Raw genomic sequence first — 23,527 nt, forward strand, 5'->3', positions numbered from 1 at the left:
CAGGATAGGCAAAGCACAAGCAGGATACCAGATGGAGTCCAGGAGCATAAGGATCAGACACCTTGCTGAGGCCCTGGCTGAAAGTAAATGACTTCCCTATAAGGGTCAAGCCCAGATGCAGCCAATTACCATCTCCACCTAGAGATAGGTGTGAGGTCATCATAGCCATTTTGGTTAAGGGCAAAGTGTGGTCACCAGGATGGGTTTTGAGGGAAAACTCCTGTAGAAATCCCGGAGTAGGAAAGAGGTCTCTGGAATCCACGAAGGATTTTTTTTGGGGTTGTATCCCCTTCAAAGCAAGATACTGGAGCTTGTCTAGAGAGATCCGGGAGTCCAACGCATGCTGGACCTAAAATTCTTATTGATAGTCCACTGAGACAGAATTGGGAGGAGGGAGAGGAGAAGAAAATGAATTTTGGACGAAGGTTTTGAGGAGGGAGACATGGAAGACAGGGGGTATTTTGAGGCTGGCAGGATGTTCCAGTTTAACGGCCACTGGGTTTATTTGTTTTAGGATTTTGTAAGGCCCAATGTAAGGCAGCTTGTTCCTCATTGAGAGCTATACCTGAACCCCAGGTTGGAGAGTGGAGGGGGGCCTTGCGCTTATCGGCTTGGGTATTTAGCGAGAGTGCCGCTCTATATAGATTGACCTGGATCTGCTTCCAGAGTTTCCTGAGGTTTAGGAAACTCCGATCCACAGCTGGTACCTCTGAATTCTTGATGGATGGATGTAGGTAGTGGAGTATGGTGATATCCGAGGGCTGTGAAGGAGGGTGAGTATCGAGAGTCATCATGCCAGAGAGAGCTCTTGGCAAACTCAGCCCAGAGGGAATGTTCACCCAATTATGCAACGCACCGGAAACGAAGCACCAAAGGCATTTCTCCAAGGACTGGTTAGTTCGCTCTTTGAGGCAACTGGATTGTGGATGATAGGCAGATGAGTGGTGCAGGGAGATGCAAAGGCATCGGCAGAAGGCTCTCCAGAATCTGGAGACAAACTAGGCGAACCAGTCAGAGACGATGATTGACAAAGCCACATGCAGCCGGAAAATCTCTCTGATTAATATGTTGTTCAGCTCCACAGCTGAAGGTAACTTCCTCTGGGACTAAGTAAGCCTGCCTTGTGAAGCGGTCTATTACCACCCAGATGGCAGTCATGCCTCTAGACAGGGGTAGCTCCACAATAAAGTCTATGGCCAAATGGGTCCATGGACAGTCAAGAGTGAGCAAAGGCCATAAGCTAAGCCGTAAGCCATAAGGTAATGCTCAGGGAACTTTAGTCCGTGTGCATATCGTACAATGTAGAGGAGTTCACCAGTTTTTTTTACATCCTGGTGGATCTCAGGCCACCAGAATAGCCACAGAAGATAGTCCAATGTATCACTTGCGCCCGGGTATCCCGAAAGTTTCGAGCTGTGTCCCTAACATAGTACCTTTTGACGGAAATAAGAATGTACAAAGAGTTTAGCACGGGGAGGCCAGCAGGGCTCTCAGACTGAGCCTGACTCCAGGGAGATAGAGTAGATGATGCGTGCCAGAGGAACGATGGGACGTTTGTTAGTCTATTCTTCTGTCCACCAGGAATTCCCTAGAGAGGGTGTCGACCATGGTGTTTTTTGACACAGGACAATAGGAGATAATGAAGTTGAACCTTGTAAAAAAAAAACAGGGCCCACCTCGCCTGTTGTGTGCCTGCCCTGTTATGGGGTGGGGTTAGAAGCCCTTCCCCCTGGTTATAAAAGCTGACACTCCACCAAATTGAGGTGTGTTCTATGGATGTGCTATGCTTAGCAGTGTATGGTACGGTGTGGTACCCTTTCCCCTGCAAGAGGGTAAAGGAGATTAGGAGGGACTCTTGGGGCCTCAAGCCCCTGGGGTCTGCTCCAGGGAAGGAGATATGCCATGCTGTCTGCACAATAAACCTGCTGTTGGACCAACCATGTTATGTGATTATTGGGAAGGAGAGCTGCCTGTGGGGACCATCCTGCTTTCAGCAGGATCCACATGGGATGGAGGCGCTGCACCATGAGACGGAAAAAGCCTGCCCTGTTTCTGCTCCCATATAACAACCGCGGAGCAACTCAGACCTCCTGTACCAAGCAGGTGAGCTACAGCACCGGGGACAATAACCATGTAGTGGCCAGATCTTCCGTGGCAGGGGGAGGGGGGAGCAGGTGCTACACTTGAAATTTAAAGGACTGTAAATGCAAGTTTGTCTTGTATCAGTTTATGTAACAGGGTTGATGGAAGATAAGTATAAATCCATCTTATTTGTTAAGTATATCAAATCCGTTTGAGGGTGTCTTCCTCTCTGATCAAACCTAGTTATCCATTACTACTTCTCCAGTAGCTATGACCAATTTCAAACATTGGGTGAGTCATCGTTAAAACTCATAAATAACTGATGTGATATGGAAAAAGGCCATTCCATTTCCAGTACAAAAATTATTTTCTTTAGATGTTGACCTTCTCTTTGCTGTGTATTGTACATAGTGATGTAGAAGCCTTTGAATTTTGTTATTGTGCTTTATAGAGACAAGCGTGAAACAAATTATTAATAATATTTGAAATAGGAAATGATAGACAAGTTGTGTACCTGAGTGCTTTTATTTTATGTCTAATATATATTGCCGAGTGAGGCTATAATTTAAACACTGAGGTTGGTAGGCAACCAAGATATAATGTGTACCCGTTGTGTTGTGAAACATACTGTTGCTGATCTCATGACTATGCATACAGATCAACTGACCCAAAAGTTAGGCTAAGGCCCCGCTCCCTCAGTCAGCGCGCCCGCACTGCAGACAGGCGGGGCGCTGACAGACACAGACCGCTATATGCGGTCTGTAGGGAGCGGGAGCCGAAGCGGGAGGTGGGCGGGAGTGGGAGGCTTGAGCGGGAGGGGGGGGCGTGGCTTGAGCGGAGGGACCCGCTACTCTCCCCCCCCCCTCCCTCCACGGGCTCGGGCTGGAGCTGCTGATGGAAGGTAATCAAAAGCAACACACACACACACGCAGGCACTCATACACACACACACACACACACACAGAGGCAGGCACTCACGCACTCAGGCACACACATACACAAACACAGACAGGCACTCACGCTGCTTTCCCTCCACACTCCTCCCCGCTCCCCGAAGCCTTTCCTCCTCCCGAAGCCTCCCCTCCTCATTGGCTCACAGCCACACCACGTGACGCGTCGCCGCTTGGGATTACAATTCTCTTGAATCCCCTAGCGGCTGACGCGTCACAGCGTGTAGTGAGCTGTGCAGCCAGGGGGGACCGTGACCGGCTCGGGAGGATTCCCCTGCTGGTGGGGAACACTCGTGCGGCCGCCCGCGCCGCCGGACGCAGCGGGTCTCAGCCCTAAGTGAGCTGGACCCTCATATTCATGGTGAATGTCTTCTCCTAGGCCATGGTGGGTTTATTTGTATCCAGAAAGAATCCAGAAAGAAAGAAAAGATTTTAATAAGACCTGAAAAAGAGGTTCTGGATAAGAGAAAAGGTGCAATTGTGACAGAGTACCCCTAAGGTAACTGCGGAAATGGCTGATATCATGTTTATACCTAAGTCAGTTGAGGAGCCTTGTGGAGTTTCATCGATCCATGGAGTGCATGGACAGACCAGTTAGCTGCTTTCCCAACCATGTTACTGTGTTTTTAGCTGTAGTTTGCCCCCTATGCGAAATTAACTCTTGATTTTGCGTGAAAAAAGTGTGCACGTTATTCCAAATCTCCCCCAGCATTTAAAGTCATTGTGCATTGCACCCAACACAGAAAAAAATACAACAGGTCACATGACTGTCTACAGGCATACCCCGGTTTAAGTACACTCACTTTAAGTATACTCGCGAGTAAGTACATATCGCCCAATAGGCAAACAGCAGCTCACGCATGCGCCTGGCAGCACGTCCTGCACAGTAATACCGGCTCCCTACCTGTACCGAAGCTGTGCGCAAGCGGGGAGACTATAGAGCCAGGGTGGGCAACCCTGTCGCCATTCACCACTTGTGGCGAATTGGCTGTAAAACTGTGGCGAACAGGGCCGCCGGGACACTCAACCCCCCTCCCCCTTTCCCCTTCCGTGGTAAGGAGCGCGCTCCAGCGGTGTGACGCGCTCCTCTCCCTCCAACACCCCAGCCCGCTCCAGCAGTCGCGTGACGCACGCTCCCTCCCCTGCGAGGTCGCTCCATGATGCGCTCCCCCCCGAGCACGCTCCAGCGTGATGCGCTGACGGCCGCCCGCCACCACTGCCGCCAGTCACCACTGCCCCCCGTCCGCCTGCCACCACTGCTGCCCGCTCGCCACCACTGCTGCCCGCTGCTGCCGCCGCGATCTGGTAGGCATTGGTGGGGGACGGAGGGGGGGGTGCTTTCAAGGGTGCTGGGGGGAGATGAAGGATGCTGAGGGGAGATGGAGGGTGCGGAGGGGAGATGAAGGGTGCTGAGGGGAGATGAAGGGTGCTGAGGGGAGATGAAGGGTGCTGAGGGGAGATGAAGGGTGCTGAGGGGAGATGAAGGGTGCTGAGGGGAGATGAAGGGTGCAGGCGGGAGATGAAGGGTGCTGAGGGGAGATGAAGGGTGCTGAGGGGAGATGAGGGGTGCAGGGGGGAGATGAAGGGTGCTGATGGGAGATGAAGGGTGCAGAGGGGAGATGAAAGGCTGGGTGTGTGTATGTGTGGCTGGGTGTGTATGTGTGGCTGGGTGTGTGTGTGTATGTGTGGTTGGGCGTGTGTGTGTATGTGTGGCTGGGCGTGTGCGTGGCTGGCTGGGCGTGTGCATGGCTGGCTGGGCCTGGCGTTTGTGTGTGGCTGGCTGGGCGTGTGTGTGGCTAGCTGGACGTGTGTGTGGCTGGCTGGACGTGTGTGTGGCTGGCTGGACGTGTGTGTGGCTGGCTGGACGTGTGTGTGGCTGGCTGGTTGTGTGTGTGGCTGGCTGGGCGTGTGTGTGGCTGGCTGGTTGTGTGTGTGGCTGGCTGGGCGTGTGTGTGTGGCTGCGTGCGGGCAGCTTGCAATAGCTGCTTGTATCTTTGTTATGTACCAAGTCACGTCCTTGCTGTGCCCCTGATCATGGATTTGGGAGGGAATGAGATGAGGGGGGTGAAATGAGATAATGGGGGGTGGAAGGGGACCGAGAATATATAAATACCATACCACCCCACCGAGTGTGTGTGTGTGTGTCTTCATCATTTGCGTCTGACGCAGTTGTTACCGAGTAGTCAAAGTGTTCATGTTTTCAATAAACTTGTTCAAACAATGTGTATTTTAAATTTTCGCATGCGCAACATAATACCTAATTTCTTACATGGTGTGGCTATTTTCACATCTAATTCGCCACACCTGTGGCTACATTGAAAAATTGGTTGCCCACCCCTGCACTAGAGCCTGTTACACATGGTTATTTAGATCGGTTATGCATGTATATGACGTTTGCAGTACAGTACATGCATCGGTAAATGGGGAAAAGGGAGTGCTTCACTTTAAGTACATTTTCACTTTACATATGTAACGGTTTTTGTGACTTGGCCTGACCCACCCAATCTCACATTGGCCCCTGTGGTCTAACCGGTCCCCATTACAGTGTGATAGTGTCTGGTGGTGCACCTGTTGGCAACAGGACTCCTGAGTCTCCCGCATGATGGTGTGTGGGGAGAACCCGTCCAGACAGGCAGCTGAGGTAGTGTGCAGAGTCCTACCTAGTTCCAGTGCAGCGCCTCCACCTCATCAGGGTCCCTTCGGTCACTTGGGGATGGTCCTGGCGAGGAACTCCTCTGTGGTGCTCCTCTCTGTACAATCACTCCACACATGTACACGAGAGGGTTGGTTATCAAGAGCATCTTTATTGCGTGAGGTGGGCTAGCTGCCCCTCGCAGTAGTTTCTCTAGCCACTCATCATCATTCAGTGCTTCCCTTTGAAAGGTGTAATTCTCCTTTAATAGGGATTCCCTATCCCAGCCGGGATGTCCTTACTCTGTGCCAGGTCCCTGGACACAGTCTTCCTACTCAGCTACTATAACATAACGCTACTCAGACTTCTGGCAGAACTACTCAGAACCACGCAGGACACAGAACTAACTTTTAGACACAGTGCTGTGCCTTATGTACACTCTGGAAGCTGACACACCTCTGACATCACTAACCATGGAGTCAGAGCCTGTGACCACTCCCATCCATACACAGGGCACCCCACCAGGGTGTGAGGGCAAACCTCCATAATTACTGCTGGCATGCCCACAACTTACCAGGCCTTACTGTCAGCAGGAGAGATGACGGTAGCCATTTTACATGACCGCTACATTCTCCCCCTGGTGAATCCCATCGTCCTCGCTGGGACCTAAATTTAAATACTTTCTTCCAGGAAGCACGGTAACACATAACACATAATTGTTAACATCACAGATTGTACATTATACAAAAAAAATGACCACAGTGACATCTCGCCAAGCCCGCCCCGACCAGCAGCCACGAGCCCGCAAAATGCCTTAGTACCCCCTAATAATAGTGACTCGGGTCAGGTTTCTTAACCTCTCTACCAGCCATGTCCAGGACCGTGACATGATAGTGCCTAGGCAGTCCCCTCTCGGGCCTATAGGTCACCCTGTGTTTGTGTATATTCCTCCCTATACTCCACACTCGCATCAGGTGATCTATTCTGTCCTCTGCCCTCCTTCCAGTAACGTCACTCCCCTTATTGACTAGGTACATCTCGATGGTTTCCCTAAGCCACCTTTCCCTGTTCTCTTCTATCTCCTCCATGAGGGGTTCAGGGACATAAGGGTACTCCAACCCGTGGGAAGACTTGTATCGAGCCATTATTGCCAGTTCCGCTCTACTGATCCTAATTAGGTCAGCCCTACCTGCCCTCCCAGGTAGCACCCATGACAGGGGTTCGTCAGGATCCACAGGGTCTGACAGTGTGTCGGGACCCATGGGCTCTATTTCCCTGTGCTCAATCTTATACCACCGTTCCTGCAGCTCCCTATCTCGCTGTTCAGGGGTGAATTCTCCCTTGGCCCACCAAAAATCAACTACATCCTCCCTTCGAATAAGGAATCGCGTACGATCCATCCAGGCCGCATAACCTTCAAAGAGTGGGGCCCACCAACGGTGTTCTTTAAACCTGTGTGAATCCCCTGAGTCACTCTCTTCCGCATCCCCCCATGAGAATACCCCCGATGTCCGTGCTGACCGTGGTACTGACCACCGTGAAGACCCCAGGGCCTTGTCCTCTGTTTTATTGGTCGCAGGAGGCAACCACCGGCCTACCGCGGCCTTGCCTAATTTTCCCCCTCCCCGAGAAATGCCCTCCGTAGCGCAACTGCGCTGTCTTTCCCCAGTCCGTCTCTCCTCCCCCCCCAAGGGTATGTCCACAAGTTCCAGGCTAGGCGGGGACCCCGGGGAACAGGTGATGGGGGCAGGGATTCTACCTAGGGCGTGGGGTTGGGCGTAAGGGCAAGAGGGGATACGCCACGGGGCTACGACCCGTTCCCGGCTGTCCATGGACTGATCCAAGGAGGATAGCTCACCCTCATCCGTCTGCGGTTCGCCCATCCAGCTCTTGGGCCTTTGAGGTGATCGGGGACCTTCACCCGATCGCCGAAGCGTCGCTGCATCCTTCCCGTCTGTTCCGCCATCACCACCGGAAATGATGTCCTCACCGGAACCGGAAGCGCCGCCATCTTGGGTGGGACCCCCATGCGGGATCTCTTCCTCAATGACGACATCCGGAAGCTCCGCCGTCGTCTCCACCGGAAGTGGTATCTTTTCCGCACGTGCGTCTTGGGCCTGGCACGGCCTTGTTTCCGCTACACCGTCTACCGGAGCAAGGTAAGTGAGTGGCTTTCTCTTACCATCCCGCAGGGATGTAGGCGTCTCTCGCCCGTCGCCACCATATCCTGGGGCGGAGGGACTCCGTCTCTCGGCTCGCCGATCTGCGGGGGACGCCCTGCTTCCCAGGCTGCTACTCACGCTACGGGGTGTCGTCCTCCCCGGTTCTGTCCTGGGCCTCGATTTCACCTCCGCTAGCTCGCGGAGATCCTCATCCGAGTAATCTCCCTTCCCCGACTTAGGTGTCACCGATCGGGGCGATAGTCTTTTTTCAGCGCGGTCGGGGGGTGACCCGACCGTCTCGGTTGCTGCTGACCCAGCCGATTTAATCGACTCCAGTCCCCCTTCTCCAGGACTTGCACGATTGATCCACAGTGCACCAGGGGACTCGGCGGAGCGCCTAGCCGTATCCCCCGGGGGGTCAGCAGATTGGATCGGAATGAACGTCGGCATTGGCCACAAGTATAATGTCCCACATTGTGGGCAGCGTGCCGCTGTGTTAACAATGCCTCCGGGCAGCCCGCATTGAAGGCAGAGCCCGACCACCGTCTCGGTGTTGGCAACCCTGACCACCAGTACCCCGCCGGGTACCGAGTAGGGCTGGGTGGAGACCATAGTGCCCACAGTGGAGGAGCAGGCCATTCTTTTAGTAGGGACCACTTTCTGTGTAGGTCTCTCCAGGTCAGTGGTTCCTCGCAACTGACCGGTAGAAGCTTCTGGGCCAGCCACTTCCTGCTTCGGCTCCTCCTTCCGCTGGCATAGCTGGAACCCGCCCCCAGGGGTTGCAATTATGGGCGGGTCCCACAGGGGGATAGCATGCCCCTTAATTAAGGCCGCGCCTTTCTCAGTCCTGGTGGGCGCGGTCTGCGTTTTCGCGCCAATTTCTTCATCAGAGGGGGATTCTTTGCCCGCGGCTAGTTCCCGCCTTCTCCTGGCAGCTGCTTTCCGTGCAAAATATCCCTCCTTTTTGCACGTTACCTCCGCGGCTGGAACTACTTCTTGTAGTGGCGCCGTCTGGATATCAGTCCCTGGGCCCAGTGGGTGCATTCCCACAGGCCATAGTTGAAAGTCACTCCCCCTGGTGGAAATCAGGGGAGGGTCCCATAGACTAAGCGGTTGACTCAGCACAGGGGCCGAGTGAGTCACTGTCCATGAAGGCGCAGCCATAGCTTTCGCGCCATACCCCCCATCAGGGCGGGGCTCTGCTGTTCGCGCCATTCCCGGACAGCTTTTTGCAAGTCCTGGATCAGCCAATTTCTCTGCGACTGGCCCACGCGGTCTCCCTAGCAAGCAGGAACCGCCATTTTGGGTGGCTTTTAAGCCCGAAATGTCAGTTTGTTTGCTTCCCTCGCTGGGTTCCCCCCCAGTTATCACAATGTCCTCACACTCTTCAAGGGTGGCCCCTCGGTGTCCCAGACAGGACAAAAACGGGGCAGCCATAGCCTTCGCTCCACTCCAGAGCAGATTAGTTAAGGACAGCTCAGCGACAGTTTGCTCTTCAGTGGGGCGCACGCCACGGGTGCCTTCCCCATCAGCCTCTGATCGCCATTTTGGGCTCTCCGCACCACGCGGATCCTCCATTCCTTGGGTTGTCACGCTCTCGTACCAATTATCGTACATGGGGCTCCGCTCTGCGGGGCAGCCACCACACCAGTACAATAAAGATTGCTCAGATGCACCACCACATGTGTACCTGATCTAGGCTGGACTCATGTTGCACTACCTCAGGCTAGGCTCACTCTCTCAGTGTCTGCTGTAACTCCTTCCTCCCAGTCTGTGCTCCCTATGGTAAGTGTCTGGAATGGGCTAGAGTACTCTGGCTCTGCCATGCAGTACTTGGGGCGTCTACCTCTCTTGGTCAGCCTAGCGCAGACCCTCTCCAGGATTCCTGACCACGTTAACAGGCTATCCCTTCTGGCGTCCTACCAACTAGCACTACCTCAAAGCGACTCGGTCAGCTATAGCCCGGCTCCAGACCCCTCACTCCTTTCAGGCCCCTAGGTCATCCCTGCGAACTGACAATACCCTGCCAGCCCCTGACCACCCCTAGGTCCGTCCCTACGCAGCACAGAGTGGCAGCAGACGCTCTCCCTGTTTCCCAGTGTGCCTAGCTAGAGCCTGTCCTGTTGACAGATCTGATCTCAGCAGCTCGCCTCCAAATGTAACGGTTTTTGTGACTTGGCCTGACCCACCCAATCTCACATTGGCCCCTGTGGTCTAACCGGTCCCCATTACAGTGTGATAGTGTCTGGTGGTGCACCTGTTGGCAACAGGACTCCTGAGTCTCCCGCATGATGGTGTGTGGGGAGAACCCGTCCAGACAGGCAGCTGAGGTAGTGTGCAGAGTCCTACCTAGTTCCAGTGCAGCGCCTCCACCTCATCAGGGTCCCTTCGGTCACTTGGGGATGGTCCTGGCGAGGAACTCCTCTGTGGTGCTCCTCTCTGTACAATCACTCCACACATGTACACGAGAGGGTTGGTAATCAAGAGCATCTTTATTGCGTGAGGTGGGCTAGCTGCCCCTCGCAGTAGTTTCTCTAGCCACTCATCATCATTCAGTGCTTCCCTTTGAAAGGTGTAATTCTCCTTTAATAGGGATTCCCTATCCCAGCCGGGATGTCCTTACTCTGTGCCAGGTCCCTGGACACAGTCTTCCTACTCAGCTACTATAACATAACGCTACTCAGACTTCTGGCAGAACTACTCAGAACCACGCAGGACACAGAACTAACTTTTAGACACAGTGCTGTGCCTTATGTACACTCTGGAAGCTGACACACCTCTGACATCACTAACCATGGAATCAGAGCCTGTGACCACTCCCATCCATACACAGGGCACCCCACCAGGGTGTGAGGGCAAACCTCCATAATTACTGCTGGCATGCCCACAACTTACCAGGCCTTACTGTCAGCAGGAGAGATGACTGTAGCCATTTTACATGACCGCTACACATACACGCTCCGGTCCCATTGCGTACGTTAATGCGGGGTATGCCTGTATATACTTTACATACTTCCCGTTTCTCATAATCCTGCGTACCTCCGGTGTGACAAAATTCTGCATGCTGCCATTTCGCTCACTGTCTCACGAAATTCTGCCTAATCCTGCCACACTGTAGCACACCTTGATAAAGCGCTCAGCGCGAAACATGTAGGTGATTGGTTATACCTCCGTTTTGGCACGATCAAATAAATATTTTTGTACGGGAGTCACCCTCTCTCCACTCATTTGTACGGCGGTGCATCGCATCTTCTTCGTTTTTGCCGCACTGTACATACAAATCCTAAAACTGAGGTCCCAAGGCAATTTCGTCTTCGCACAATATTTAGCGAGAAAGCAAACTTAAAAAAATAATATATATATATATATATATGTACAGAAGCTGGTAGCAGCTTGGTATCACTGAGTATCATTGCACCATACTTGGGAAAAATGGAGTTCGGCCTAAATTCTTTAAAGGGTGCTGAGCTTTAGCATGTCAACTCGCATTCAATGGAACAGGAGTTAGGGCGTGCTAAAGTGGGGCACCCTAGTGAATTTAGTCCTAGGGCATGAGGACATGGAGTTGTAGATGAGGCATATTTACCAATGCAACTTTTGAAGACAAATTAGTTGGAACATTTGAATATGAATTATTATTAATTTACACATGTCGCGCAAAGAAAATATTTTACTAATATTTGAAGCAAATCAAAAAGCCTACTACGTTTCCCTTGTTATAATGTATATAGTACTGATCTAAATGTTTAATATTGTTTCAATTTTAACATAAAAATGACACGCAACGTGAAAAGGCAGATATGCTAATCCTAAATTGTTAAACATTTGGTCCTATGTTATAAGATGTATTTCCTTTTCTATCCATTAATAATTACTTAGGTGTTGTTCCATCCTACATTATATAAAATAAGAAACAAAGAAGTCTAGAGCAACATCCAATGTGACAAAAATACACAGTGAAATACCTATATATCTCTTGAAAAAAGGGTGATTTAGTTAACCCTTTGGCCAAAGTGTGGCCTGCGAGCCACTTTCAAGGCATGACCATAATATCGCAGGTCCTAACAATAACTGATTAAAATCCTTATTTACCTCTATAATTAGAGGAAGGATGGTCCTGGCATTGAACCTGTCGCAACCAGCTGCATGAAAAGAAAACCTGCTTACCTGGACAGTGGGGAGGGGTGAGCTTTAAACCCTGGGTGGGAGGAGCCACTAACTTCTAAAACAGCTGAGACCAGCTGGACAAAGTTAACAAACACACAGATACCCAGCAAGCTCTCAGAAACCCCTCAAAATTACCACAAGATATATAAATGTATATGTGTCCATCCTACATTACAAATGGCATATTCTTCCTTATTGCCTACAAGACTAAGGCCTCAATTATACCAGAAACTGCAGAGCTGCAGAGCGATCCAGTGACGTCATCGTAGCCAGGGCCGCCAACAGAAATTGTTGGGCCCAGGACAAACATTTTAAGCAGGGCCCCCCCGTGTAGGCGGTACAGAATCATACAGGTCATACAGAAAACGATTACTTCAAGTTATTGCTGCTAAAGGTGGTTCTATCAGTCAGCGGTGCGCAAACTGGGGGGGCGTCATGTGACGTCACGTTGCTATGGCAACGTGACGTCATGACGCCGGAGCCGAGGTAAGTGGGGGTGAGGGGGGGCACGGGAGTGAGGAGACCGTCGGCAGGGGGCCGCAGGGAAAAAAGTTTGCGCCCCCCTGCTATAAGCTATTGAATCATAAGGTATACTTAGTTTTTCACACATAGCTTCTCCATTTTGGCTTTATTTTTGATAAATACAGTAAATCATGACACGGTGTAATATGTCATCTGAGGTTGTATTTCCTAATTTTATGACCTGCTAAGGAACAGATGATTGTCATTATGTCCTGATATGTAAAACCATAGAATTCAAAGAGTGTACTTTGTGTTATTTGGAGTAGCCTAGTATTAAAATGACATACATTGAGTTCCTTAGCTGCTAGTGATTTGCGAGAGGTCACTTAAACTACCCTGTGCATCAGGTACCAGTTGTTCTGGAAGTCTGACCTTGAGATGGGCCGCTGCGAAAACACAGATTTTTATTCCAGGCGACTCTTTCTCATGGAAATATTAGTAATTGATTTCTATTTTACCCAGTTTAGAATGAAATGTACCGGAAAACCAATAGTAACCTCTTTGGAATGTGCTGTTGTTTGCAATGCATAGACATTGCACTGATTCCAGTGATGTTGCTCAGCTATTCTCAATCGCATCTTTAGCATGTTTGGTAAGTGGACAATTCTAGCCCACAAAAAAACCTGAAAAGGGCAAATGGAACAGGATTACATTTTATCAAGTGTTAAAACATAAACTTTGATTATATAAGTGTGCATCTTGACCATAAATGTCTCAAGACTATCTCTGATTAGTCTTCTATGACAAAATGTTATTAGTTGCATCAATACATCATCATATTGACTCTAAAAAATTGAACAATTTGTTTATTGTATATTGTGAACTGAATTGTAGCGAGATTTAGGGATTCTGGATCAAAAATTGCTTTTTCATGGACAGGTACTAACTCAGGGGTGGGCGACTCCAGTCCTCATGGCCACCAACAAGTCAGGTTTTAAGGATATCCCTGCTTCAATGCAGGTGGCCCAGTCAGGAGAACTGGGCTACAGATTGAGCCACCTGTGCTGAAGCAGGGATATCCTGAAAACCTGATCTGTTGGTGGCCCTTGAGGACTGGAGTTGCCCAGCCCTGTACTAACTCCTGTTAGTGAGACTATCTAAGTCTGTGAATCTGACTCAAAATTGTTGAGACTTTACAGGTTTGCTTCCATTCGTGTCTTCAGTGGCCAGATGGAAAGTAGTGGGAAAAATAATGTTAAAATACACTCTTTGGTCCCGATTTCATACATTGAGAAGCAGCTGCATAATAAAACACAGGTAACAACAAATTATCTTGAATTCAAGTAAGTGGCAATGTATACATCGTTAACTGTGCATTACCCCACTTCTCAAAGTCATAATCTTGAATAGCCGAGTTAGGAAGTCGTCCTTAGCCCTATAATGCTACAAGGGCATGTGACAAATTCCACTGCATGTACTGTAGGCCTTTAAAACACAATGGAGGAATAAAATATCATGTGGCTGGTACTCCCCATGATATTGCTGAATAGTCACAGGGAAACATTTAATGAATAGCTATCTTAAACTGTACCATACACTGTATATTAGGAAAGATACTAACTTATTATGTATGTACATCTTTATTTTACATAGTGTATCTGCCCCTGTGCAACGTGCCACACATGGAATCAGAAAAGCGACTGAACAAACCCATTTCAATCTAATTTTCGAACGTACTCACATAGCGGTGCAGTGGCCTGCCCACGATCACACTGGATTTCTGTTGACTTTTATTATAAAGGTTGACTCTTAATGCACAAGTCCATTTTTCCTCCCTAAAATTGTTTGAAATTCCAGATGGAAAATTGGATCCCATCTTATTGTATCTGCAAAGAAGTGCTACAGAATTGCTGCATATGGCATGATCTGAGTCGAGTTTATCTGGTTACAGCTCATGAGCATCTGAAAGCCATCAATGTGATCTGCCTAACCTGTGCATTTATGCAGTTGGGGGGAAAAAAGAACTGGTCCACTTTATTTGCTGTCTTGTGGTGATTAATGGTGACAGGTCTTGTTTCTTGACTATACAGCCCCCTTCCTTGAAATATATTTGTGAGATTTATTCAATTTCAGACATGTTCTTTGCACAATTATTAATGTATTCGAAGCAACTCCGTTCCCTGATGCATCTGGGATACTAATTTCTTACAAAATGGTTAGTCTTCGAAGAGATATTCCACACATAAAAAAAATAATTGTAGCTTAATCTGCAACAAACACAATAAAATGCATGAAATGTGTGCTGCTTTTACATGGTATCCGCTGTAACGAAGCAATATTAACCTGTTTAGTGCTGGATGGACACTAAGGGGTTAAGCTAATACCTGCAATAAATAAATATGACAATAAATTGGACAAAAACATACGGTAATGCATCTGCTTTGTATTTTAAACAGGTTTCAGCTGTTTTGGCCTTGTGTTATTCGGTAAATCATTTTTTAGAATGCACCATAACTGCTCTTGTCACCAGCCAAATACATGGTGCTATAAAATGCTACAGAAGTGTAACGTGCAACGAGGTCACAGATAGTACTCATTTGATTTTGCATCTACATAGCATAACCCCCTAGGTGTTTGTACAATCATCTATGTTGGCTTTACTTCCATAAATAAAAGCTGTACTTGTTCTAAATCTTCAGTGCAGACAATCTGAATCTTGCATAAATTATCTGCCAGCGGAACTGAGGCTGGTTATGGTAATGACGATAATAATGAATATGAGACAAATAAAGCACAGGGAATCAGAAATCTGATTTATTCGCCACTTTGCGGATGTTGCAGAACAAGTACAAATGTGCCGGCTTTTTCGCACTTCTAGATTTGTTTCTTTAAAAGAAAAAAAAAAAGGTATACATAAAGTCATTTTTATTCGTTAGGCACAGGTTTAAATGAAAAAAATAAAATAATGCATATGTATGTGGTCTGGAAATCTAGCTGTAATCTTGCAAGTCTCTAGAATGGTTGTTTATTGTAACGAATGTTCATGCTCTGCAAGCGTACTTTTTCTAGAATAATACTTTTGACTGTGTATTTATTTTCTCAACATAATTTTTTTTCGTGCTGACTTGTGTGCACATCTGGAATTGTTTCAGCCTTTTCATGCTAATGCAAACCGTAACCCCTAAAACCAATCATTTTTAAATTGTTAATTAGGGAAAAATCAATAATGTTCTTGACATCACATTTATTATTATATAGTTTTATATGTGACCAAGAAACAATCTATTTAAAATACTGCATTCTTTACATATAATGATGCCTGTAAGTGATCTTTGCTTTTTAATCAATCCACAAGCATTAAAGGACACAGAGGCGTGACTCTTGACTGTTCAAATGATCTTGTTGTTTACCAACTATTTTTCTTTTACCAGCAATATTAATGTCACAATATAATTTTATTTCAACACCAATAGCTTGTGCAACGAAGATACTGGGAAAAATCTGTACATTTGTCAATGAACCCTCTTTTCTTTTGCCATTGCTGAACAATAACATTGCAGTGATAATCATTTGCAAAGGTCTATCTTTCCCTTCATCCTTATAGTTGGTTTTATGTGCTATACATTAACATTGAATCAATTTATCAAACAGTTTTGCGGCAGATTTAAGGATTTACATCAATGAAGAGACATAATTGTACTGCCAATCCCTTATAATCTTCGCAAATAACTACAAGAGGTTTTTTTTTTTATATAATCAAAGTCTCACTGCATTAAATTGGTTGGAAAAATAACACCAGATTTATCAAGGAAAAAATAATCTATTTTTGCATCAGTTTTCAGCCACAAGACTTTGCTACGGAGACCTATATATTCCTCCTTTTCAGGTATGTCCACCGATCATATTTTTTTAAATTATGCTATCATTTACAGAATGCAAGTCTGAACTGATGATGCATTAAGCTGTGAGTGAAATACTTAATTGATTATATTGATGATTATATTCATGGTCTACAGTTTTTGCCGCTAGAACTTTTATTAGTACATTTTGAGGTTAGAAAAGTACTGACCCAATCAAATACATACAGAGATTGGCCTGTGAGTTAATTAAATATAAGCTAATAACATATTATAAGAAAATCATTGTCCTTATTACAGTTATTAGGTAGTTAGTCAAATTATAGCTTCAAAGGAATGCAGAGCATGGATAACTCAGGATTAAATTATGCATTTGAACCTTAGGCCAGCTTTTACTGTTCAGACAGTTTTGCTGCTAAGAGAGAAATCGTGTGTCATTGAAATTAAATGCTTTTCTCGGGCTGGAAGGTTCCAGTTTTTAATGAAATTACTGAGTGTGGTGTAGTGAAATGATTAAAATCTGTATTCCGGGAATGTGGCAGTGAAGAAGAAAAAAATCAATAAATGCAAGCACAGCTTCGCTGCTGCGATGTGAGAACTTTAAGGGAAATAAACACAAAAAATATTCATTACAAATATGTCAGTATTTAAATGGTGTGATAGCATTAGTCTCTTGATGCATCCACTATACTATTGTTTTAAATCTATTTGATTAGGAAGTGAGGGTCTTTCTTTTTAAGATAGCCCCATTAAAGCAGAATTTGTTGCCCATCCCCCAGTGTTTCTGCATTGCAATCATTGTACTTACACTTATTATGTTTCAAAATGACCGAGGTAAGGCTGACATTCTCATTGCATGCAAAAGACCTCCTCTGCCAAGCTTTTTTTTTTTTTTTTTTTCTAATGAAGCAGCTTTGTGAAATCTCCCCATGTGTTAATACTAATGAAGATCCCTCCAGCACAATTAAAATCACAGTCAATATGCAAAAGCAAAACAGAAAACAACAGAATGAGATTTATATCTGGATTTTACACCTATAAATGTTTACACAAACATGTACATAAATAATGACGTTTTCATCATCAGTTTTTAATGGTGGCTATATCATGTAGATGAAAGAATATAAAATATGCAGTTTAATGGACAAATATGTTTTTGTCAACACTGCAAGATGTCATTTCAGGGAAGGCCTTCTTTGTTTTCAGTGTACTTTAACCCTGGCCTAATTTGACTGCTATCCAAAAAAGAAACCACGTGTGGGGTTTAAAGGTTTAGAATGGGAGGTGCTGCATTTCTGTGACCTTCTTTTTCTAAATGACACAGGGATAGTTTGGAAGAGCCAGTTAGAGAGCTGGAGGAGGGTTTTATTTCCTGTTTTGGTAGAAACTAAACATTAGTACTGTATTATAGCCGGTCTGGCAGGTAGAACATTATTACACACAATAGGACAGACTGTGATCAACTTAAAAAGCATTACTCAGGCCAGCCACAGCTTTTCTGCTGATCACTGGGTTTTTTTCTACGACCTTTCATTTTATTCTGTTCATTGCTTTCTCCTCCACAGTATCACTTACACACAGCAGTAATAAAAAATAAAAAAGCAAGCTTAAAGCGGAGTACAATCTTTGTTTTTGATCAGGGGCACAATGCAGCACCCCAATTATTAGACTTCATATATTTTTTTGTTGGGGGGTGGGGGAAGAAAGAAAAAGTTTAACATTGTATATAATGTGACAAATTCATCTTTTTCAGCTAGGATGCACAAGAACAACTGAATGTGTTTGCTGTCCCCTTTAGCACTCATTGGGGGGCTAAATACAAAGCATTACAACTACAAATACAATGGTAAGGTATGTTCTTGTTCCTGAATGTAAATACATTCAGGCTGCTAGGTCATTTGGGACTCCCTGTAAAGTAACCCCCTTCTCTGTGCCCTTTCAGAACCGGTTACATGACTGTGTGTTGTGGGGGGGAATTATTTAAAGGCGATGAAATAAACATTATTTTTGTGTCCCTTCTTTTCATGCTCTCTGGGTAACAGCAAGTTTCATTGTTACAGGTTTGTTGGCTGACGTCACTGTGGGTTCATGAAGCTTTTGCCTTGAAGTGAAGCTGAATAAACCTTGAAGGGAAAAAAAAAAAAAAAAGAAAAAAAAAAATCTCCTTCAATCTGCTGCAAGGAACTAAACAGACACACACATAGAGGGAGCACAATTACACCCTATTCCTTTATGTCTTTTCCCACCGCTCCTGGAGAAGGAGGAACAGACACGCACACACACAGACTGGGAAGAAAGCAGATAACCTTCCCTCACTTCTCCCCCAAAAAGAAAAGTCCTTCCCAATACCCCAGGAGGGGGTCTGGGCTGAAGGTACGTGCTCAATGGGGTGCAGCAGAGGGTCCTCTGTGGGGTGAGTCGGTGATCAGGTACAGCTGGGGGGGAGGGGGGGTCTCTGACCCTGCAGCAGGGGTGCCTCCTTGGGGTTACCCTGCTGTTGGCAGATGGGTTTGTTTTTTTTTTGCCTCTGTGGGGTAACCCCTGGGTCCCCCTCTTGGAAGCAGCTGTAGCAAACGGTGCTGTGTGTGGGATCACCCCCTGTGGGAAACCGTGATCTGTTTGGGGGATGTAGCAGAGGGTGTGCTCTGTAGGGTCAGTCTGGGACCCCCTGTTCTAGCAGGGGGGGACCCCAGTGACCCCTCCCCCTAATTAATCTTGGCAAGGGGGCAGCAGTGTCCCCATCCTTCTGGGAAACTATAAGCATGTATACAGGCGCTGTGGTGACGGTATATAGGGCAGGTCCCACGGTCGGGGTATCGGACAGCGCTGTTATGGGGTTGGATGTGAGCAGGTAGGTGCTCGGTTGGGTATATATGTGTATTACTGCCCTCCCTCTCGGGGTATCTGGGGACCGGCTGCCTCTCTCGGTCGGTGGCGCCGCTTGAAAGTTTCCCGTGGGGAGCCGTCTCTTCTTGTCTCTCTCTTTAGCTGTGTTTCCTCCTTTCTCTCTCATCCCCGACGGCCTGTCTCTTTCTCTCTTGCTTTTTGCATAGGTCCTCTCTCTCCCTTGATCTCTCTCACTGTCTCAGACTGTCTGTTGTTCTCTGTTCTGTCCCCTCTCCTATTTATTTTTGAATCCCTTTTACCAACGGTCACTACAGCTTCTCCCTGTTTCTCAGGATCCAGTGCCCCCACCCCCCATATCTCTTCCAGTGCCCCCCCATATCTTTCCTGGTGCCCCCACCCCCCATATCTCTCCCAGTGCCCCCCACCCCCATATCTCTCCCAGTGCTCCCCACCCCCCATATCTCTTCCAGTGCCCCCCATATCTTTCCTGGTGCCCCCACCCCCCATATCTCTCCCAGTGCCCCCCACCCCCATATCTCTCCCAGTGCTCCCCACCCCCCATATCTCTCCCAGTGCCCCCCACCCCCATATCTCTCCCAGTGCCCCCCACCCCCATATCTCTCCCAGTGCCCCCACCCCCATATCTCTCCCAGTGCCCCCACCCCCCATATCTCTTCCAGTGCCCCCCATATCTTTCCTGGTGCCCCCACCCCCCATATCTCTCCCAGTGCCCCCCAACCCATATCTCTCCCAGTGCCCCCCACCCCCATATCTCTCCCAGTGCTCCCCACCCCCCATCTCTCCCAGTGTCCACCCAACCCCCATATCTCTCTCAGTGCCCCCCACCCCCATATCTTTCCCAGTGCCCCCCACCCCCATATTTCTCCCAGTGCCCCCCACCCCCCATATCTCTCCCAGTGCGCCCCCCCCGATATCTCTCCCAGTGCCCCCCCCCCCCACCGATATTTCTCCCAGTGCCCCGATATTAACCCCACTGGGATTCAGAGGTGACTGTGAGGAAGGTAAGATGGGTTTCTTCTTCCAAACATGTCTCCTGTCCTCTGCTGGCAACCCATCAACAACACTTTCACCCTTCACTGCCCAGGTTTGCAGTACTGGAGGAGTTGGGTTACCTGCTTTTGTTAAAAACCCTAAGTGGCCTTGTCAAATGGTAACCCTACTCTTACAGTAACTACTTTCCAATCCAGCAACCAAAAAACTTTAATATTTTACAAATTTAACCCTTTTTATTTAAATGACGGATTCAGTGGCGTATGTCCGCGTTAAAGGAATCGCGATTACTTTGGTGACTTTGCCATTTGTCGCCCAAATACCCTTTACCAGTCATGCCCCCGAAGTGAATTCCAGGTATATTTGATATTTTTTTTTTGGACATGATGACTTGACTAGTGCAGGAATAGTCTAATTTATCCCACAGAAAGCCTGGGTGCTTTGGATATCCAGCCTCTAGCATTGCCTCCTAATACAAGGTATCATCTGGCAGGGGTAACCCTACACTCATAATACCGCCTGTCTCCAAAGCCTCCAAATAATTAGGTCCACTCCCAGCCTCCTGAATCCCAGGGTTAGGGGGTGTTAGCTAATGATAACTCCACCTCTAGTGTCTCCTTTGCATACTCAGCACCCACTAGTATCTCAGGGGTTAAGTGAGGTACTTCCTGATTTATGGTAAACCTACCTATATAGTGCTTTCTTGCTAAAGCAGCCCCTCAAACCCTCTGATTCTTTACACATCTAGCAGTGTCTGCTAGGGGTACTGTGAGTTTAGGGACTGGAGTGAAGGGAGCATCTGATCAATGCTTTCTCAGAGCACTGCCCTCCTCATCTCTTTCACTCTGTCTTTTGTGCTGCTTCCTTATAAACAGCAGCAGCTGCCGGCTGGCCGAGTTGCTGAAATTTATCCCTTTGTGTATATAACAATATCCTCCATTTTTTCCTCCTTTTCCCCTGCCCTCTAAACAACAAGCTTCTCGCCATCTTGTGTCATTTTATTCCCAAGACTCCTTATTTCAATAAAAAAAAAATTCCCCAATCCTTTTTGCAGGGAAGGGATAATCCTTGGACTGCTCTTATTTATACGGCACAAAGTTTAGGAAAAGCTGCAGCAGACCGTGACGTCATGTAAAGTTCACACAAGAATTTCTAAAGGGTTTTGTTTTTATCTTCCCCTTTTACTATTTCTGCTAGTATTTTTTTTAATTTTTTTTTCTCTTTCCAAAAACCAATCACTTGGGTGAAAAAAAAAATTTCTTTTTTTTTTTCCTCAAGCGTCTTAAATTCTTTACAACAGGTGTATAAACAGAGTGCAATCTGTGGAATGAATATTACACATTTTTAAATGCATGTTTTCCCAAACCTGCCCCTTTTTTATGAGTTGTAAATGCAATAAGATTTGTTTATTAGTTTGATTTCATTTTCATGTAGGTTCATTACATTTCACCAGTACAGCGGCCTGCATATAATGCTGTCTTTTTTTTCTTCTTCTTGGGTTGTTTGATTCATATTGCATGATCTGGAAGACTTTTCACGCGTCATTTAACCCCCTCCTGGCAGTTGGGATCACGGATCCATTTCCGATGAATGATTTCCAGCCTCCTTTAACAGTTAGGGGTTAACCATATGTTTATCTGTGAAATCAAAGCGTAAGCAGCATTCTGTATGCAGTATTGCTTAAAACAACATACTGTTACCTCTGGCGATACCAGACTTGTCAGCCCATGTGAGAAACAAAACAATAAAAGGCACTGTTCTTTAAATTGTTTTCTGAACAATAGATACTTTTTGGTCTCATAAAAGTTCTACCGGTCACATGGCAAATCTTAATGAAACACTGTATGGTTCATAAATAATGGTACAGAGACTAGAATAGGAAGTGTAATTCTAGCTCATACTCCTATTTCATTAACTTGTGATTTCGCTTTAAGACATATTCGCATACACAATACCAGAGACCCTGAATCTAATGACTTGAACTTTCAGAGTTTAAATTAAAATCATTAAATGTACCATAGTGTGGACTGATTGCAAGGATTGTCATTTAGCCTCTGTCTTACTTTTGTTTTATTTTTTATTGCGTATGTTACTAAACACAATATTCAATTAAATCGCTTGACGTTTAGACCACAGAGGAAGCAAGAAAGGATTTTTAGTTTTTTTTTCCTGCTTTAAGATTCATGTATTAATATATTCTATTAATTTTAGTCATGCACCTGTTTTTGTTGCACTATTTTATGGATATTTCATTGGTAAAACTAAAACCTGTTTATTTTTTACATTCTTCTCCCCTTGGTGACAATTTGGGTATAAAATACCTTTTTGTTGCTCATATATTTTGGAGACCGCAATCGCTGCCAATTATGTGAAAATGTAGATACATGAAAATGTTTAAATAGTAAAATATTACCCAGAACAGATGGTTCTGAATTATACATGCAACAAAGGCTCACTGATCCTGTCAGACTATAAAGAGCAGGCTTCTGAAGATAAGTAGCTCAAGAAAATAGTATTTATATAGATTTTGTCTTCTTACTAAAATAAAATACATCTGATTACCATAGCTTCAAGTCCATATTTTTTTTAATACTTCCAGAAGCACTGGGCCTGCAGCACACAAGCAGGGTAGCTACTTAAAAGGGACTGTGTGACAAGCTGGTAAATCTGACCAGAATCCACGTGCTAATAATATAGGTAAAATGTAACTTCACACAAGAGCTAACAATCTAATGTTAGATCCTGAAACGTAGGTATCTAAAATACTTGGCTACAGTCCCGTGTTACTGACCAACTGAATGTCACATAGTCTGACGCTCCTATAGTTGTTGAAGGTGTAGTCTTAAAAACAACCTATTTTGCAAAAATAAATAGCCGTCTCTTGATTGTGGTAGCTGTAGTTTATAATTAAAACTGCTTAAGTCGAAAAGGAGGGAAAATACCAAATTATGCATTTTCTTTTGATCTTAATGAGTTTTATTATTCGTATCTTTATTTTATAGCGCTGAGAGAACATGCGCCTCTGTTGGTAGAATTTTGCAGGCATTAGGAGCCCCTGGCTCAGACAGCTTACAATCTAATTTTTTGTGACTGAGCGAGTGATTTGGTTAAAGTCACATAGAGTGCTGACTGTGTTCTTTAACTCTAAGCTCCTCCTTCTCCATTGTATTTATCGTTCTTGCATCAGGGCTTTTTGGCTTACTACATTTTTATAGATTTTATACTCGAGGAAAAACAAAGCGGAAATTAATGGTTCTATGATTTTTTTAGCATGTATGAATGTAGAGTGAATTGACCTTTTTAAAACAGAAAAGGCCCTTACTGTCATTATCTTTATGGTAGTTGGAGAAGGTTTGT

General features: G+C 46.4%; 1 protein-coding gene across 25 annotated transcripts in view; it reads left to right on the forward strand.

Annotated features, from left to right (window-relative positions):
* Nucleotides 1-18,433: 18,433 nt before the first annotated feature.
* Nucleotides 18,434-23,527, forward strand: part of BAZ2B (bromodomain adjacent to zinc finger domain 2B) — a 167,532-nt gene continuing 162,438 nt past the window's right edge. For 11 of the 25 annotated variants that reach the window (XM_075609278.1, XM_075609297.1, XM_075609289.1 and 8 more), the window contains exon 1: nucleotides 18,435-18,685. The gene's annotated coding sequence lies outside the window, so the exon portion shown is untranslated. Of the gene's footprint in view, nucleotides 18,686-18,952; nucleotides 19,164-20,163; nucleotides 20,182-23,527 lie in introns of those variants that run through there. The other 14 variants (XM_075609303.1, XM_075609296.1, XM_075609299.1 and 11 more) reach the window with 6 other exon arrangements.

The sequence above is a fragment of the Ascaphus truei genome, chromosome 7, assembly GCF_040206685.1.
Source record: "Ascaphus truei isolate aAscTru1 chromosome 7, aAscTru1.hap1, whole genome shotgun sequence".
Taxonomy (NCBI): Eukaryota; Metazoa; Chordata; class Amphibia; order Anura; family Ascaphidae; genus Ascaphus; species Ascaphus truei.